We start from the raw sequence: 12188 nt of genomic DNA, 5'->3' as shown, positions 1-12188 counted from the left end.
TCTGCAAAATCAGGCAAATAATGAATATGGAACAAATGGTGACTGTTAAGAGTCACGGGAACGGTGTCTAGCACAGGGTAGGCACTAAATAAATGTTTGTTGAATGAAGGAGTATTTTCTAAATCCATATGTGTGGATATTTCTATAATAATTTGATTTTCGTGTTTCAAATTTCTAGCAAATTGAATTCTTCAGATAGTTCCTGAAAATTCGGTATTTTCAATGATACCTGAAGTAAACCATGTTAAAACCCTGGAGATTGTGATAATTAACTACACACCATATGTTCCCGACCACGGTATGCTACCTTGCCCTACTTACGCTAAGTAAGGAAACTCCTAGCCTTATGGTATATTTTAGTCTTTGAATTTGGACTGTGAACTCAACTGTCAGGAAAATACAGGAAATTCAAGGATTTATGAATCACAAGTACATGTGCTAAAATAATGCCAAGTAACACTAAGAACATAAAGTATGGCTTAGAGATATTATTAAGAATGTAAAAGGGTTCTGTTCACTTTATGGTGTAAATTCATGAAGTCAACTTTTGAAGATCTCAGAGTCATCACAAGTCTATATAGGCCACCGCTTGATTTAAAAAACAATCCCAAACACTGTTAAGCAAACTACAATTTTCACATTTTAAAATCTAAGCAAAATTTTAAATATTTCAATGAATTATCAGTGAGTGCTATAGTATATAATTAAGCTTTTTAGAATAACTTTTATTTTCTTCAATCATTTTGACATCATTGAGACGAAAGTATCTGGCTGATACCAATGCAAATTAAAACCTGCTGTTGGATCACAGAGGTGATTAAACACAAACAACGGTAGATAAAACTTGACCATGTGTCCTGACAACGTGATAGAACAGTACCTTGGGGTGACATGTTCACTAGCTATTGAAGAGGGCGCCCCTCCCCTGCTAGTTTTTTTCTCTATATTAAATTTTCTAGATGATGCTCATTGTAAATACAACTTTCTAGGTGACAGATAAGAATATTGGCACACCAAAAAGACAAAAGCCAAAATTATAGTAGTCAGAAAAAACTAAGAATAACCAGTTGTTCTGCACCACTAGTATTGTGGAAAGAAATATTAATTACAAAAAGAAAGCAAACTCAAGGAAATTTAGGAAACATGTTAGGAGAGGAGAATAATCCTATACTAGAGGTAAATTTTACTTTCATAAAAAATTGCACTGCCGGCGTGCTAATTAAGCAATAATATTATATCCTAACTTCAAATATTCATTATAATCAAGTTAAATTGCATTAAAAATTTTCTAATTAGCATTTAGAACAACACAGTTTAGAAGCTAATGGCTTTGTGTAACTTGCACGGAAAAACTGAAATAAGGGTTTCATTTCGACTTACATAAATTGATATAATATGTCAAAACTCTAGTTCCCAAAAGATCTGATTCTTTAAAAGCTATGTGATTAACTTTACTTACGTCTACACCTGAAAGAATTGAGGTGAAAATATGTTCCTGGTATCATTAGCTGCAATCACATTACATTTATATATCTGCACTTACCTATTCCATAAAGATAGATATAATAATTGCATACTTATATAAATATACATTATTTCTTAGTCAATTTTTAAATTTAAAAAAATACATGACATCTGGAAGCACAGTCAATTTTTTAATAGCATATAATATGTATTCTTTCTGTTTTCTCAGTCTTCCCCCTGACTTGCATTTGCATGCCTCTTTGTTTTTTCTCTTAAAGCCATAAACTGTCATATGTAATATTCCTTCTTTTAAGACACACCTAATTCTTGTAAGGAAGTACCAAATTAAAATATGAGGAATCTGGAAGTACTATTTTATCTCAAGAGTTCAATGCAATTGCTTTATCTGAGATAAACGTATGAAGATTTTTCTGAAATAACTTTTAGATAAGGCTAAAATGATTTCTATGCAAGAAACAATTACCAGACAACATTATTATCACCAGAAAATTGTAAGCTAGAATGAGCAATAAAAACATTGTATTCGAAATGAGATATGAGAATAGTTATTAAAATATTTTACTCAATTTCTATTACACCTTAAAATGAAAGTCATCAAAATGTCATTATAGGCCTTTCCCCCGATTCTTCAGAGACTGAATTTAATCATTTCAGGAAATTGAGCACTATCCAACATTCACTTAAATCCTTTGAAATAACAGCAAAGCAAAACACAATGTGAAATTTTTAAGGCATTTTATATTAAAATATGTTCATATACATACAGAGATACATACCACATACCAGCGAATACTTGCCTTCTTCAGATATCTAGAATTAAATATTTCTTGTGAAATTAACTACTCACATAAATTATTACCTTTAAGAAGACCTGAAGAAACCCAAGTTAAGGAGCCACAACTGAGCTTTGCAAAACCCCAGTCTTAATAAAGCGCTAAAGTAGCAGCTTAAAAAAATACCTCCAAAAATCAATTTTTTGGAAATTGCTTCCAGCCACAGTTATTACCTGTACAACAGAGCATAGAACTTTTAACTGCTGCTCAACTAAAGGGAGCTAAACATTAGTTGAGTAGGTGCAATTACCCTAATAAAGGCATCCTGATTCGTTCTTTCGAAAACTAGTACTCTGAAGAATTTCCAAGCTGAAAGAGACCTTTCACATTACCTAATCCTGGTTCTTGTTTACCAGTTCTAGGAATAAAATCTATATAAAATAGATACAGATCATTTTTATTGATCCCCCAAATGATCCTTTTCTCTAAAATATAAAAATCTGCTTATTTTCAAGGCCGAAAGTAAACATACAATGTGCCTGACTGTATTTTGTTGTTGTTGTTGTTTTTTAAAAAAAGCTAAACGATTTTAGCAAATGACTAACAATAAAATTCCCTAAGAGTCTCTTCGTTAAACCTTTTATGTTAAAAGGAATAGTTTAAATTTCAAATAGTTTTATCTAGAAAGTAGGTTTCTGATGCTACTGGCTAGAAGCACATGAAATGGCTTACAAATGGCACTTTAAAAAATGTTTAATTTTTACCTTTCAATTCGAGGAGGATGTCACTTCTTATGGAACTCAGTTTTCCTGAAGATAATCAGTGCTGGCCGATTTAGAATAAAAGTCATTAGCATATTACTATTAAAAAAAAAACTATACTACAAAGCCGCAGTCTCTCTTGGAAAGAAGCTGATGGTGCTTATAGGCAATAAATGCCTTTCTTGATATCTATTCTGTCACCATCATCTTATTAGAAGAGTGTATGCTCCCTGCAGCATCAATTAAGCAGTTTTTAAGGAATCGGGGAAATGTGTGAGAGCTCATCTGCTAAGCAAGGCTATATACTCCACAGCCTCTTAATCACCACAACTTCTTTCTAACAAGGTTCTAGAATGCAAGATGTCCAGGGACCATTAAGTAGCACAGAAGCAGAGCATTCCTGGGAGTCACCAATATTGGGGATAGCTTTCCCTCAAAGAACCAGCATGAGACGGAAGGCAACAGAGCCGCAGCACATCTGCCTGTTATGCCTTAGCACTTAGCAGTTGCAGATCGGAGACCAGCCCCAACACAGAAACTACTCCTGACTTCTTAGCGCCCCAGCAGAATCCAGACATTTGCAGAGGGCCTGTTTCATCTGAAGCCCCAACTAGAGAGAAAGTAAGGAGATGGAAGGTTTACCCTCTCATCCTCAATCCACCTAAAGCCGCATCAGCCCAATCACAAATAAAATGCTAATGCACAAGAAAATGAATGCCAATTTCCTCCACTTTGCTCCAAGTTTCAGAGGCCCCTCCACAATAATAGATAGCTGTTTGTGGAGGCTGCCTTGTTCCATACCATTAACTCAGAACAAAACATATTTTTAGTGGGACAGCGGTGTTTACTTGTAAGAACTGATGAATTGTTCGGCACCATTTATCACTTGCAGACAAAGACGTTGAGCCACAATTTTGGACATAAATCAAGGTACATGCTCCTCATGAAAAAAAAAAAAAAAAAAAAAGACTGCTAAGTCCTCAAAACCACAGAGACTGAGGTCAGACTGGCCATAGCAACCAAGAACAGGACTTGGGTCTCCAGAAGGACCTAGCAACCGATAAATGAGTTTAGATCTCTTTTCATCTTCACTGGTGTGAAAGCCAAAATTAAAAAGATTAGATCACCCTGCACCCATTACAAAAGGCGCCACAATGAAAAAGTCATTTCCAGCCTTTGAATCACATCAAATAAATAACATTCATCCCTGCTATAATGAACAACTTTCAAAGTAAATTGAATCTCCATAGTAGTGCTTTCCCTGGCTGCACAGTATTTACATAACAATATATCACAGGAAGCTCCGAATGGGTCTTGTAAATGGGGAACTCCGGAAAAAAAGCATCTTTAGCCCCGATTACTGTATACTCAGACTGCTTTTCAATCCCCCTCATTTAAACAATGTGTTGTATCTGGAACATAAACAATGTTTTTAAATTGTGGAAAATGAAAGTTTTCGGTACATTCTGAAATGTCTGGACTCACCCCTTTCGAGGGGCACTGAGAATGTAGAAATCACTTAACCTCCTGAATCCATGCCCTGGATTCATTTTTGTCACAAAGAATTCTCATCTATGTGCCCACTTGCTTCTTTGTTCGTGCCAGCAATTTTTCACCCTAAATATCTCCTGAATTTTATATATTACTTATGATGAAAGCACATTTGCAGATTTTTGGAGCATGTGGCTCATTCATTATTTGTCATTTCCTCGAAAGTATAAGGCATTCTGTCCACTGTCATGACAATAACATTTATTAAGTTTTAGCAATATCTCCACACAAAATAATCATTTTCTACAGTCTAATTTTGACAAAATTTCTCCAAATCATTAAAAAAATGTTAAGGACTAATATTCCAAAATACTTAGGTTTCCATAAACTAATGTACCATTCATATATGTCAAATGGAGTATGTTAAATCTATGTTAAAAATATATGAGCATAATCTTATCTTTTTGTGGCAATTCGCAAAGACATTAGTATTTGAACTCCACAGGGAATCTCATTAATTTTTAAAACTCTCTGACCTCAGTACAGTTAAGTGTAAAAATAATTACAAATTAAGAATGAAAGAGCATCGCTTGAATTCTACATGGCCATATGCTCTACGCTGCACAAAACATTGCCAACTATCATCAAACAGAATTTTTTCCAGATATGAATTTAAACAGCATGATAAATGTCACCAGACAGACATAAAAAGCAGCTCACCCTTTCACCCAGCCCCGTTCACACCTCACCTCCAACGAGTCTAGTAACACAAAGCCCCGAGAACACAGGTTTGCAGGCGAGTGACAGCACAGATGATATCCTCAAGAAAATACTTCCCTGTTGAGACTCGCTTTATATCTTAATGTCTCTCTCAGCCATAGAGATGCAAAAATGCAAGAATCAAAGCATAAATATTTTCTTACCTAAAACTTGTCAGAAGGACGGTCCTTGAGTCCTTGTCATTGTTGTCACCTCCGGTGGCCCCTCTCGCCATCGTGGAAATTGGCTCCGCTGTGTTTATTGCTCTGTGCCTCAGTTACAGCTGTGACACTCATCTGCCTGTACAGAACCTACGGAGGGAAATGAGAAAGAAAGACAGAGAGGGAAAGAGGGAAGGAGGGAGGGAGGGAGGCAGAGAGAGAGAGAGAGAGAGAGAGAGAGAGAGAGAGAGAGAGAGAGAGAGTGTGTGTGTGAGAGAGAGAGAGGGAGAGAGGGTAGCAGAGGGCTCGAGAGAATGTGTGGTGTTCTCTCGCGAGCGGTCGCTCTTGCTCGCTGGGCGCCTCGCTCTCTCGCTCGCTTCTATCTCTCGCTCGCCGCTAGAGCTCTGAGAGAGAGAGAGAGATTGCTGACTTGAGACTAAGAACCTAAAACCTCCGGTCAAGACAAGCCTGAATAAAAATGATCAAAGCTCTGTCCTTCATCAAGAGAGTAGACAGATATTTTTTTTCTCCTCCACTGAAAAGTGGAACTGTCATTGGGGATTCTCACCAGGGAAGCGCAGACTGAGGCAGACCTTCTCCAGAGTGTCAGTGCTGCCCAGCAGTCCGTGCAGAATACAGGTACCTATTGTTCCAGAGACAGATATGTAGCCAGCCAGTCAGACTCTGACAGATCTCAGCAAACCAGTGAGCCTGCCTTCAATTTAACTCCTTATTTACTAGTGCTTTTTGGTCAAATGCAAAGGTCTTCTCATCTCCCAGAAGAAATAAATGGAGATGATGCAGATGAGCTCACAGAGGAACTAATCCTGCACCTTTCACAAAGAGGGACTTTTCACTACCATTATTGAAATGCTAAATTTAATGCAAATATCTTATTTTTTTTTTTTCTGAGAAGAAATGAAGCATTAGATTACACGGGGTAGACTTACCGAGTAAAAAGAAAACCTTGACATCCAAGATGAACAGTACGGCTGATTTTAAAAGTCAGACAGAAATGGGGTTTATTCAAAGCATCCTTAATGTAAATATGTGTACTATAGAACATGAATGGGGTGACTGAAACCAAAGAGTCCCAACCTTTTGCATAGGGGTGTGGCACACTGAAAACATTCCGAACAAAAAGCTACACTCTGGTAGCCCTCTGTTTTCTTAGGGACTGGAATCTTTTTGGTCTCTCTAGACCCCACTGCTTTCTCAGGCACCTCAAAAGCATCTCACTTCCCCATAGCCTTGCTAGTGTTTAAATTATGCCTAAGGCAGTAAAACAAAATTAAGGAAGCTCAGGGAAAACTAACTTGTTCTATATTCTCCTAAAGGATCCCGAGACCCAGAGAGTAGATTTGATTCTTTACATTCCTGGACCTTTCAAGATTACACTGGATTTCCAACTTTATCTTTGTTGTGTTCATTGAATAATTGTCTTCTAAGGAGTGAAAGAAGGCTTGCGTTTGATTGTTTAGTACTATTAGAAGGCAGGGCATAGAAAAACAAAAGAAACAAGAAAAAAATAGCTTCTCATTCGGTTAAATTAAGAAATGAACTTATATTCTGCCTAAAGACTTGATATACAAGCACTTTGAACTTTTTTTCTAGATCAGACACCAATTTCAGTAATTGCTACCATTTACTCAAGAAATACTACATATTCCGATATAGTAGGTGTGTTATAGAGTCTATGGTATGAGATTCCTTTGTAAAACTCACACTCAAGCATCACTTTACAAAGCCAGAGGGTAAATACTCAATGCAATAGGGAGGTTTAACCATTAATGGCTATTAATGATAATGAGATATGCAGTATATATCTATGCTTCTAAAGATCTAATGTTTGTTTTATATATTTTTTTGAAAACCTAGTAAGAGATTGTTGCATCGTGACCTTTCAAAACTCCATTAAAAAAAAAAAAGACCTAGAAAATACAGTTCCTTTCACACTGTCTCTTGTCCTAAATCCCAGGATTTTAAAAAACAATTCAAGTCTTGCTAATTTAACTATAACTTTGTCCAATTAAGGTAAGCTTTAGAAACTCTTTCCAAAGTTAAAATTGCTTGAATTGATGACTTCTGAATGTCTACCTTGTGCTTTACACTCAGGGAGTTTCTCTTACGCTTCGAAGGGAAAGGACGTCAAGACAATACCTGGACAGGCAGAAAACTATATGAGGTTTCTTACTAAACTCATCTTAACCGATGAGCCAGGAAAGAAAAAGAGAATCTTATATACTGTTTTATCTAGGTGAGATAAGCTCATTTATTATTTTTTCCAAACATGTTAGAGAGCATGCCTACCTTCATAAGCTGAAGAGATAACCTAATTTATCACAACTAGCTTAACGGCAAAATAGCAGAAGCCCATTCAATGAAAGAAAGTAGAGGACAGATTACAGGTACACATACAGAACAGCGCTGGGTCACAGCAGAGGTGGCCGCTCCCATGCCAGGCTCCCATGACTGCCTAATGCTGCACTTTGAAAGGGGCATCTAAGCTCTCACTCCTGAGCATGTGATAAGACTTAGGTGTAAGTACATTTAATTAGAGCATTATCCAGGCCCCATCCAGATGTCATTATCTTTTACGGTGCTTTTACTTTTTTTTTTCTTTTCTTTGATCTTTCTGTCCAACTTCTGCTGTCTTCAGAAAACCAAGCTTGGTGTGCCAGACAGATTTTAAATATTCAGCTCTTAACGTGTTTGAATACAGACAGTTCTCACAGTTGGGGTCCATTATTTTTGGAGGCGTGTGCAGAGGGTTATCAACATTAATGAGCGTCATGTGCACATGTAAATAAAAAACAGAGGCTACACTCCTGTATAGTACGTGTGTGTGTGTGTGTTTGCATATAAATGGGTATTGGTATTTGTGCAAGGTACATTTTTTTTTGTTGTTATTTCATGAGCAGGGGAAAAGATCATTTTTCTCAAAAAAGTTTTTTTTTTTTGGTGTGTGAAATCCCAACTAGGTTATTTTTGTCTAAGAACACCTTTAAAGCCTATTATACAGCCCTGAGTTTATAATTCACACTTCAGTCTCCAATTTGCCAAATAATTCATGTCAAGCAGAAGTCCGACTTAAAGTGCCAACTGTTTCCTGAAAGGAAGGAAAAAAAAAAAAAAACACTGTTTCATGTGCTGGGTTTTTAAGGAATGGAATAAACACATGAGGTTAGGGGCACCGCTCATTAACAGTGGCGAGGGGGAGGCTAATTCCCCTGGCTCTCTGCTGTGAATTTGTCTCTTTTCATCCACATAGCTTGAACTGAGGGACATGAAATTAGGTTTTCCAGAAGAAAGGTGAAAGGAAAACAGAATATCTTCTTTGTATTACAGAATATTCCAAATTTTATAATTTCCCCCCAGGACTTGCTACAGACACATTCAGTTACTCATTCACACAATAAACCGCATGCTGATAGAACTTCTAAGAGACTGAGGGAACATTGCAGGTAACCCGACTCCAGGAAAGTTAAAAATAGTCTCTCCACCAAATTAAACATTATCTAAGTTCTCCACACAGTTATTAAATACATAGAAGTTCACCTCTGTGCATAATCTATAAATGGTTTGGATTACATATTAAAATTCTAATTAAAAGTTTTTGTCTTATCTCAGTGGCCAATTTGAGATTAGAGAGTGAATTTTGTTCAGAGTGAAAGCTCATGTGAAATCGAGATTTCTGACAGTTGCAAGGTAGAAATTAATGGCATTATTAAATGTAATTCTAATAGAAAGAAAATAATAAAAAACTTTGAACTACTTCTAAGACCCCCCTTAGATTGTGGGTATTTAGTGCCATGAAGAGATTCTCTGGTGACTTATTCCACAGAACTTTACTTTCTTGAAAGTTGGAGAAAGACAGACATGAGAGATGAAATCTCTGTGGGGTGGGAGAGAAAAGTATCACCAAGACTACATTCAAAACCAAAATCTTAAAAATCTGATCATGCAATTTGGCCGGCTGGAAAACACATCATGGAATATACAAATACCTTCAATATTCAAGATCCAGGATGGGGTGGGTAAATGCTACTTAGGCTTTCACTTAATCTACTAAGTGAAAACACTACTTCTGAAAGTACTATCCAGGAAAGTCAGTGAAAATTTAATGGAAAGTATTAGAGCCTATTTCACACCATCCAAACACCTGCAATAGTTAATAGTTTGACCACTTGATAATTAATAGAAGGGAAAGTATGCATTTTCCTAACAATCCTCTCACTGCCATACAATCATATATATCTTATATCTCATCAACTTTTTGACATACAGTTTAAATAAGATAAATACTTGGTTTCAGAAAAACTCAATAAAATATTTTACTCCTCAATTAGTAAGCAATCAGATGTTTTGAGGTAATGATAGAATATTTTGCCTTCTTTATTCTACAATAGCTGCTGGAAGTCAATTCCGAGAACATACATACAGAGAACAAAATGTTAATATTTTGAATAGTCACAAAGGGAAAGTTTTTGCATTGTTGCATGCGTAAATGAAACAATATGTTTTCCATGTTTCCATAAATGTCCTCTTAAGTGGTCTCAGACTTACAGCACAGTGGAAAAAAAAATCAACATGGAGCTGATTGATGAGAGTTGATATTCAACACAAAAGCACCTCATAGAAGTTGGGAAACTCCCAGAAGGAACCAGGCAGAAAAGTCAGTAAGATTTCCCTACATTTACTTTGCACGGCATTTTAAAAATCACAGAATATTCCAGAACATGACTATTACCCTCGAGAATAACAATTTGGAAGTTTTTCTTAGAAGACATGTATCATCCCATATCTCATTCTTTGAGTAAATTCAGACTTACCTGACTTCTCCAAAACTTGTTTCCAGAACTTCACAGGGATTGGGAGAGTGGTCTGATACACGCAAAGCTTCATCTGGAAGTGTTCTCTCTTCCTTCTTTCATGTGCAGTCTTCCTCATTCAAATCTTCTGACAAAAGTCAGGATAAAGTATGATTTATTAATATAGCAAAGTCATTACAATTCTGAGCTAAAATGTTATTGGAACTTCCCTTAGCTACTGCTATTTAAAGAAGTCTTTAAAAACCAATTTAATCTCCTTCCACCCAGTCAAGTTTTCTCCACAGATAATTGGTTTTCATCATATGCACAAAACGCATCAGGGTAGTCAGCACGTATGAGGCATTTAAATATTTTCGAATAAAAGCATGAATGTAACTTAAAGTTTGGGTACCCAAACCCACACCTCCACTTGACTCTGTATCACTGACCGTTAATACTCTTCTAACATGAGAGAATGAACTGTGGATATTGTAAGGGCTGCACAAGCAACCAAGGTAGTCATTAGTAGTAGTAGAAGTTCAATACAGTTAGTGGGTGTCATATTCTCTTGTTTTAAACAAGCATTTTATTGTAAAGCAAAGTATTCTCCCTGCTAATTGTGAAGAATTTTTGCAAACTTACAACCAGAACACTTGTGGTTTTAGTTTCATAGCCTTAATCATTTCACTGGGGGAAAAAAAAACTCAAATCTTTTTCTAATCATCATTTACACAACGGCCCTTTTAGGACTTATAGAACCTATCTCAGTTTATTATTATCATCATCAAAAGTGTGTTTGAGATGCTAGTGCAGAATTGCTAATTGTTCATAAGTACCTTGAAACATTAGATTAGCAATGTTTATAATTGTCTAAATACAGCATGACGATATGAAATCAATTACCATGCACATCAATCTTTGACATTTCAATGCATTACAACTGTAGTAAAGTTGCCATAAACTTAAAAAAAGAAAGCCACAGTTTCTATTGCCTGAAAACCTAACCAATAAAGTTGTATTTAATTGTAAACATTGCAGAAATAGGCATAGTATCATAAACAGTGCTGAAACAGGTCTACTTACTTGAATATTTATCCTCCTCTGAATTAAGACTATCCTTGAATTTGCAGAACTTCACATTTGAGAATTGTTCAATGTCTTCTTGACCCCACAGTCCTTCCTCCACAGGAGAACTATTATCATGTAAAAGGTTCCCTATTTCAACAACTATACAACTATCTTTGAAAAGTCACTTAACTTCTAAGGACTGACGAGATAGTCTCAAACTTCTTCCGTGACACAGGTGTCTGTTGCTGTCTGCCGTCTGATCAGATTATCACAGTTTGTATAGCCACAATCGCCTTCATTTTTTCCCTCCTGGGGTTCCAGGGTGCTGAAGTGAGAATGGCTCCTCCCTGGTATTTATTTGCTTTTTGATCAAAAGGAAAAGGTTAGCGTTTTGTTTTTGTTTTTGTATTTCAATTCAAATCAGAGACAGACATAGTTTTCTAAGTTGAATTTAGGTCTGAGATTTGTTCCATTTCTGAATGAAAAACAAACCAAAATAAAACACAGAGCGAAACAATTCGGTGTGCCTGATTCCATCAAGTCACTGTGATTTAAAAGAAAAAGACAATCAAATGAGGAAAGAAAGGAAACATTCTAAGCAAATTAGTTTCTTCGCTCAGTCCCACACCAGCCCCTTAAACCCCCGACCTCTCTGCAGACCACATCTCATCTTCCTCCTGTTGAATAGTAACTCTTTCTGAATAGACAGCACTTAATGAAGCTAAGGTTACGCTGCTTTCAGTTGGCATTTGTGGTGATAACAAATCAGAAATGATAGCATCATACAGATTTATGAATTTTTTAACCCTGCAGTCACAAACATCAGACGTTTACTTTATAAAGAGAGCTTTTAGATCCTTCCTGCAGTTTCCATAGTGA

General features: G+C 36.3%; 1 long non-coding RNA gene across 2 annotated transcripts in view; it reads right to left on the bottom strand.

Annotated features, from left to right (window-relative positions):
* The window catches only part of LOC107518054, a 467892-nt gene that overhangs the window by 85559 nt on the left and 370145 nt on the right, over window positions 1-12188 (bottom strand). Inside the window, exons 4-6 of one of the 2 annotated variants that reach the window (XR_004955769.1) lie at window positions 11325-11670; window positions 10263-10389; window positions 5434-5580 (exon numbers count right to left, since the gene is read on the bottom strand). This is a non-coding gene — a long non-coding RNA (uncharacterized LOC107518054). Of the gene's footprint in view, window positions 1-5433; window positions 5581-5998; window positions 6282-10262; window positions 10390-11324; window positions 11671-12188 lie in introns of those variants that run through there. The other variant, XR_001598721.2, reaches the window with a different exon arrangement.

This window comes from Rousettus aegyptiacus, unplaced genomic scaffold (genome assembly GCF_014176215.1).
Source record: "Rousettus aegyptiacus isolate mRouAeg1 unplaced genomic scaffold, mRouAeg1.p scaffold_m13_p_2, whole genome shotgun sequence".
Lineage (NCBI taxonomy): Eukaryota > Metazoa > Chordata > Mammalia > Chiroptera > Pteropodidae > Rousettus > Rousettus aegyptiacus.
This window is presented reverse-complemented; position numbering and strand designations above follow the sequence as displayed.